The sequence below is a fragment of the Grammomys surdaster genome, unplaced genomic scaffold (genome assembly GCF_004785775.1).
Source record: "Grammomys surdaster isolate TR1022 unplaced genomic scaffold, NIH_TR_1.0 126313, whole genome shotgun sequence".
Lineage (NCBI taxonomy): Eukaryota > Metazoa > Chordata > Mammalia > Rodentia > Muridae > Grammomys > Grammomys surdaster.
Genome location: NW_021621113.1, coordinates 9,941,776 through 9,949,239, shown reverse-complemented (window position 1 = coordinate 9,949,239; position 7,464 = coordinate 9,941,776).

The window sequence follows — 7,464 nt, the reverse complement described above, 5'->3', positions numbered from 1 at the left end:
GAGAGAGAGAGAGAGAGAGAGAGAGAGAGAGAGAGAGAGAGAGAGAGGTGTCACACTTTCAACACTGGAAGCAGCCAGTGGACAACCTCTACCTTTTCCTCATCCAGCTGTAACAAGTCACTATGGGGGACACCTGAGACAAGGCAAGAGGGAGAAGTAAACAGACTATGGTGGGCCACCTTGTAAATAAAGCTTTATTGTCACATGTCCAGGTTTAGTCACGAATGTCATTTTAGGCTATAGTGGCAGAACAGAAGATCTGCCTCAGAATCTGAAAGCATGAAAAATCCCACACTTAATGTCTAGCCCTTTGTGGAAAAATAGGGCTGACTTCCATTATGGAGAACTTTTTCCCAGATCCTGTGGGCGCCTCCTGCTCTTTAGGAACCATTGCCAGACCTCCACTAAGGTCTGATTGTATAGGTCTGAGCATCATCTTGAGTGTCTATGACTCTGTGTGCATTCATGTGTATATGTGTATGGGGCCAGGGGTTAATGCCGTGTCTTCCTTGATCACACACTACTGTAGCAGGATACTTATTCTGCTACATTGTATTCGCAGTGGAGCTCAGTGATTGGGCAGTAGAAGAGGAGGTGGAGCTGGGAGAGAGAGAGGAAGGGGAGGGGAGAAATAGAGGAAGGGGAGGGGAGAAACAGAGGAAGGGGAAGAAGAAGGCTAGCAGCCATGGAGAACCATGGATGGGTCAAAAGCTGTCCTGGGTAGCAACTTTTTATCAAAAGATATTGGGTAGCAACTCTAATTGTGTGGGCATCTTATTGATTGAGCATTTCTTCTTCTTCTTCTTCTTTTTTTTTTTTTTTTTTTGAGACAGGGTTTCTCTGTGTAGCCCTGGCTGTCCTGAAACTCACTCGGTAAACCAAGCTGGCCTTGAATTCAGAAATCCACCTGCCTCTGCCTCCCAAGTGCTGGGATCAAAGGCGTGCGCCACCACCGCCCCGCTGATTGAGCATTTCTAAATATATAAATCCTTTAGATGATCATTAAGCTTTAAAAGTCTCATTTCTACCGGGTACTGCGAGGATGGCAGATATTGTCTGGGGTTCAGCCGAGCTTTGTGGATGCAGCATGGTGGATTGGCAGAGCCATCCTCCATGCTGGCGTCTCATGTGTGCCAGGGCCTGCGGATCTAGCTAGCTGGAGCCCCAGTCAGAGCCAAGGAGCATCGGGAACATGGTGGCTGTCCGGGAACAAGCCGGACTGGGTGCTGTTTTCTAAATATCACCCCTACACACCATCTTATTTTTTTAGACAGTTTCTCACTGATTCCAGAGTCATTGATTCGGTTAACCTAGCTGGTCAGTGAGCCGTTAGGATCCTAGTGTCTCTGCCTCTCCAGAGCTGGGATTTCAAGCCTGCAGCCACTGCACTTAGGTTTGTATGTGGGTCTTAGAGATCTGAAATCACGTCTCCACACTTGTGCTGAGAACATACTTTCTTAGCTAATGCTTCTTTTGCTTTGACTAAATACCATAGCCAAAAGCAACTTGGAAAAGAACAGGTTTATCCCACTTACGATATCACACATAATCTGTCACTGAAGGAAGCCAGGGCAGGAACTCAAGGCAGGAACCTGCTGGCAGCCTCTGTAAGGACACGGAAGAAGGAAGCTTTCATTTTTTGGTTGCTTGCTCTTGCTTGCTAGGGAATCCAGTTCATCACTGGCATTGGAGCCTACTGTACCAATATTTTTTTATATATAAATCCAGTCAGTGGGTTCCTGCTACCCACCCCAGTACTTTACGACCTGAATAAAAGACACACACACAACCTTTATAATTTGATATGGCTTTAACAGTGCAACAGCTGGGCCACTTCCTAACCTCCACATGGTTAATCCTCTTCCCACCAATAATCCCGAGTTATTTCTTACTAAATTCTATATTCTACCTTGACTGCCCTGGACCCAGAGGGCCACCCAACCAGGCTGCACTCTCCTGGCTCCTTCACATGCTGGCTATGCTCTCCACTCTTCTCAGGCATGGCAGCTCTCCTCTCCTTCTCCTTGGCAGATCTCCTCCTTCCTCCTTTCACTCCCTCCCAAGTGTCTGCTTTGCCCAGCCATTGGCTGCCAAAATCAGAACCACCTGGGGGCAGGTTCCCAGAATCTAAGTGCAAGCATTCTTGTACAAACAGTTTTGGGGGAGCATGATTAGCAATCGTAATACAAGCAGCTACACCTACTGCCTTGGGATTCCAGAATATACTGAAGACTAGCTGAGAGATCCAGCTTTGTGGACTGAGAAACTACTGGATTCTTGGGCTTTACTTTCATAGTGAGCTGTTCTTGGATTAGCTGGACCACAGTCTGTAAACTATTCTAATAAATCCCCTTCCTATATATTTATAAAGAGAGACTCATTCTGTAAGTTCTGTTACTCTAGAGAACCCTAACTAATACAGAAGGGTTCTTGGTGGTCCTGATGCAGGGTGCTCTAGTCTATACTTTGAAACCCACCAGACAGAGTGAGGACAGGATTCCGGCTCCGCATCTGAAGCTCTGATGTGTGCAGGTTGCTTCCAGACAGGTTGCTTGGCCACTCTGATCTAGCGTGCCTTTGGTTGTGGTAACAGCAATGGCTGCCAAGGGGAAGCTTATCTCTATGGAGTGTCCCCTGGGGCCTGGCACCAATGGGTGCTCCGGATGGACAACTCTGTCTTTCTTGTTTCTGTGTACTCTCTCCCTGACCATGTCTGTTTTCCCAGTTCTCCAAATCTCTCCTAACTTCCTATTCCTCAGCTCACTTAAGACCCTCAGGGAACCCAGCCTCTCACCTTCGATGAGACCCTGGTCCCCAACAAGGAGAAGCCTGGAGCCCTCAGCCACTTGGTCCCCAGAGCTCTCCTGGCTTACATGTTTACTCTCAAAATATTTGCTTTCCGTGACCGCTATTTGCCCAGGGCTGACGTCAGAGAAGGACAATTGACTCTCCTCTAGTGCTTTCAAAGAGCAAGGTCAGCATCTCCCTGTCCCCTCCAGAGTTCCATCCCTGGCTCCTCAGCGAAGTCTTCTGACCTAACCATATGCCAGCCAGAGGGTGACTTAGCAGAACAAGTTTGGCAGGAGACCAGAAACAAAAGGCAGGGTCTGGTCCCAGCCTGTGGCTAACCAGCTGGCCAGCCAGCCAGCCAGCCCTGGGTCATCTGGTCATCTCCCTGAGCCTCAGTGGCTCCTCTCTATCCTAGACAGCTATCTTCCCTGTGCTCTGAAGTTCCCCATCCCTGTCAGGTGCCACAGTTCCATGCCTCTGGGACCCCAAGGATCCCCAGGCTGGGGGAGACCATCCCTGGTGAGCACTCTGTCCTTACCACTCTCCACTGCTCTACAAATGCACAACCATGACAAAGATTATCATTCACTCACCAGGGCAGAGAACCAAGCTGCCCTCCTCACCACATAGCCTGTTACTCCGAACCGATGACGCAGCGTGTCGGGGGACCAAGGTCAAGCTTCCTCTCACAACCCAGAGCTCCATCAAGCTTCAGAACAGTTACCTGTGCCCCCAGGCCTGGCTGTGTTTCCCACAAAGAATCCTACACAAGTTTGAAGGCAGAGAGACCTGTGAGGGCTAGCCTGGAAGCACTGACCTCGTAGACATGGGTGGCCGAACCAAGGACACATGGAAAGCAGCTGGCCAAAGAGCCTGTATCTCCAAAGGACTTGGCAAGGGACACCCTGAAGCTGAGGACTGATATATCAACCTGTCCTTCCGGCACACAGCAGTGGAGGCCAGGGTCATGGACCCAGAGGCTTGAAGCTTGGACCCCAGACAGACAACCTGATAGCTGGGGAACCAAGAAGAAGCCATGTCCACTCAGAGCCTCAGTTTTCCCCAACTGTGAAATGGAGATGCTAATACTTGGGGTCTGACAGAGTTTTCTGTGGCAATGTTCAGAGACAGCCCATCTGTCTGAGGCAGTTTTAAGGTTCTTGGGGGACACTTCCCAAATGTTAGCCCCCTGATAGGTGAAAAGGATCAGGCATATTAACTATAGCATAAGGAACAGCTGTGTTCAAAGTACAGCATCCCTTCAACAGTTCCACAGGGAAGACATCACTGTCTCCATTTTACAGAGCTTCAAACAACTCAAAGAGGTGAAGCACTTGTCCCAAGTTGACCTGGTTTCAGGTCTCCAGGCACCCTGAACTCCAGGCCTTCTTCTACACCTGTCAGGTCTCTCTCTGATACCTCCTCTCTCTGTTTCAGATACTACTGACTCGATTCAGCTCCTGCAGGTCCAACAATGTCCAGAGGCCATCCAGGTACAAGCTCTGAGCCTCTGAATCACTCAGACTTCAAGCATGGCCCCACTAGGGGAGTTCTGTAAGAACTGTGGGCAGACAGCGCCACCCAGTGGCCACCACAGCAGCAAGAGATGCATTGACTTTGCAATGGCAACACATAGGGGACAAGAGTCTCAGACTCTTGCCCACACTGGTCGCTGGCTCCTTCACATCTTGACACGGTGCTCTTAAATAATCCCAAAAGGAAATGGAACCATCATTTAAAAGAACATTCTAGAAGCACAGGGGATGTTATTGAAGCCAGAAGAATGTAGTCACATGAGGCAGGAGGATGAAACAGATTAGAAGGCAAGTCATTTCCCACCTCCTGCAACCCCAGCAGGAAGCCCAGGACTCCTTCACCACCCTGAACCTGCTCTGCTTTGTTCCCCTGCTCTCGAGGGATAGAATAAGCAGAGGAGGGGCTGAGGAGGGAAACTGACAGAAATAACTCTTGAATTCTATGTGTTGTATGATCCTAATCTTACTCTTCCTTTGGAGTCCCTGTCCTGTGGTAGCATCTGCTCTGTAGCCACCAACAGGAGATCGTCTAGGTTCGCCCTTTTCTGTGGACTCATGAGCTGCTTTGGGAGTCCATTCTCTGCCTTTTCACAGCTCCCCCGCCCCACTCGGCCATTATTCTCTCTCCGGGGCCAGATTATGGTTTACTGCACCTCACCAGGTCCTCCTTTCAACTGCCACGCCACACTGCTGCAAGGGCCATCATCTTAACCTGCCTCCACATCCCACTCTGGAACACACTTACACACACACACACACACACACTCACACCACACACACACACGCTCTGGGGTCCCCTCCACCCATCATTCCCTCCACTCTCCTTCACTCTCTCCCCAGTACCAGTCACTCCTGATGTAAGCAGCCATCCTGCTGCAGACCCTGCCTTCAGGACAGCTCTTCACACTATACCTGGCACACTTCTGACCAGTGGATCTGGGAGATGGGGGAGTGATGTCTGAGGGGGGCAGAGGGGGAGTCTGCAGGCTGCTCACCTGGGTTTTGTGAGACGTTTGCTGGGTGTGTTTTATTAAAGTCTTATCTCCGTGGCTGCTGCATGGTAGATGCTCCATAAACAGAGGTGACCATTTGTCAGTCCCTCATAGGACTGATGGCCAGGGCAAGAATCCTGTCTTAATTATCACTATATATACCTCAGTAACCAGCCTGGGGTCTGACCTGTAGAAGTTTAACAGATTCTTAAATGGATGTTTTGATGGGTGGGTAGATGAAGGAGAAGAAACCATGGATAGACTGGGATTGGTGGGTGAACTTGTGGAAGAATAGTCAGGGAGATGGGGTAAACAGTATAGATGGGTGGGTGGGTACATGGGTGGGTGGATGATTAGAGGATTGGGAGGGATGAATGTGATTAGGAAGATTAATTAATTTACAGGCAGATAAATGAAAGGTGGGTAGGTGGACAGATGGCAGGTTGGATGGGATAAATGAATGCATGGATGGTCACACAAGGAGATGGATGGATGGATGGATGGATGGATGGATGGATGGATGGATGGATGGATGATTGGATGGATGGGTGGATGGATAGATGGATGGATGGATGGATGGATGATTGGATGGATGGGTGGATGAATGGATGGATGATTGGATGGATGGATGGATTGTGAATGTTTGGAAAGATGGTTGGATGAATGAATAGGATGTTAAATAGATGCAGGGAAGGATGATTTGTTGGATGGATAGATGGATAGATAGATGAACTGAGTTGATAGGAGAACAAGAAGATGGATGGGTTCATGGATGTAGGGGAGGATTACTGGCTAGCTGGCTTGATGAATCAATGGATGAGATGGATGGATGGATGGATGGATGGATGGATGGATGGATGGATGGATGGACAGATGCATGGATGGACAGATGCATGGATGGACAGATGGATGGATGATGTGGCTAAACAAGGAAGAATGGATAACCAGAGCCAGTGTTTATCCACTAATTAGGCATAAACATTTGGAGGATTATAAAGGTGATGCCCACCAACCTCACCCACAGAGCTGTTTCTGTGAGGCAAAGAACTGACTCAAAAGCATGGGACACCTTCTAGAGTCTGATGGTGATGACACTGATGATGAAGAGGGCATTCAAAGTGGTTTATGTCTTCAGCAAACCCCACACACTTCTGTTTTTCTGATATGGGGAGTGGCTATGACCAGCACTGGGTCCATCCATCCCTCCATCCATCCCAATAATTCATCCATCTATCTATCCCAATAATTCATCCATACATCCATCCACCTCTTCACATCTATTGATCATTTCATCTACCCAGGTATATTATCTGCCCACCCATCTATCCCTCCATCTACTCGTGTGTCCTTCCATGCATTCTTCTACAACCTCCATCATGTTTGCAGAGCCTCCCAAGGTTACTGGGTGCCTCAGACTTACCACAGGTAATCCTCACAAGAGAGGAGGCTATTACCTATAACTCCATTAGGAAACTGAAGGGGAGAAAGGCTCAGGAAGTGTGGAGAAGGCAGGTATACCAGGGCCCTGCTTCCCACAGGAGCCCTTCCACCTCCTGGATGCTGGAGGTATCTGAGATAGAACCTCCCCTGGAGGACAGTGGTCCTGGGGAAGCACACAGAAGAGATGAGAGGAGTGGACACCCGTAGGTGTTTGATGCTTAGTGTGTGTCCTGGATGACTAGGAATTGCACTGTGCTAATATGGTCACCACGTCAATACGTTGTATTAAAATTACCGCCAGAGCCTCATTGCAACTAGCAAACCACAAGGTGGCGCCCTTGGCTGAGAAACCAAGCTAGAATTTGGCTGGAACTGGTCTGCAGAAACGTTGCTCTCAAGCCACCAGCCAGCCAGGCACCCGTGAGCATGGTTTGTGTTTCTGAAGAGCAATTCCAAGACTCTGCAGCTAAAATATATGTTCTGTCCATTCAAATCCACTGATGACACTCTCATGGGATGTCACCCATACTTGGGTGAATCCAAAGCTTCCATGCCCTGAGAGTGAGGGCATGCCAAACACAGCCTCTAACAGGAATCTTCTTTCCTTCCTTCCTTCCTTCCTTCCTTCCTTCCTTCCTTCCTTCCTTCCTCCCTCCCTCCCTCCCTCCCTCCCTCCCTCCCTCCCTCCCTTCCTTCCTCCTTCCTTC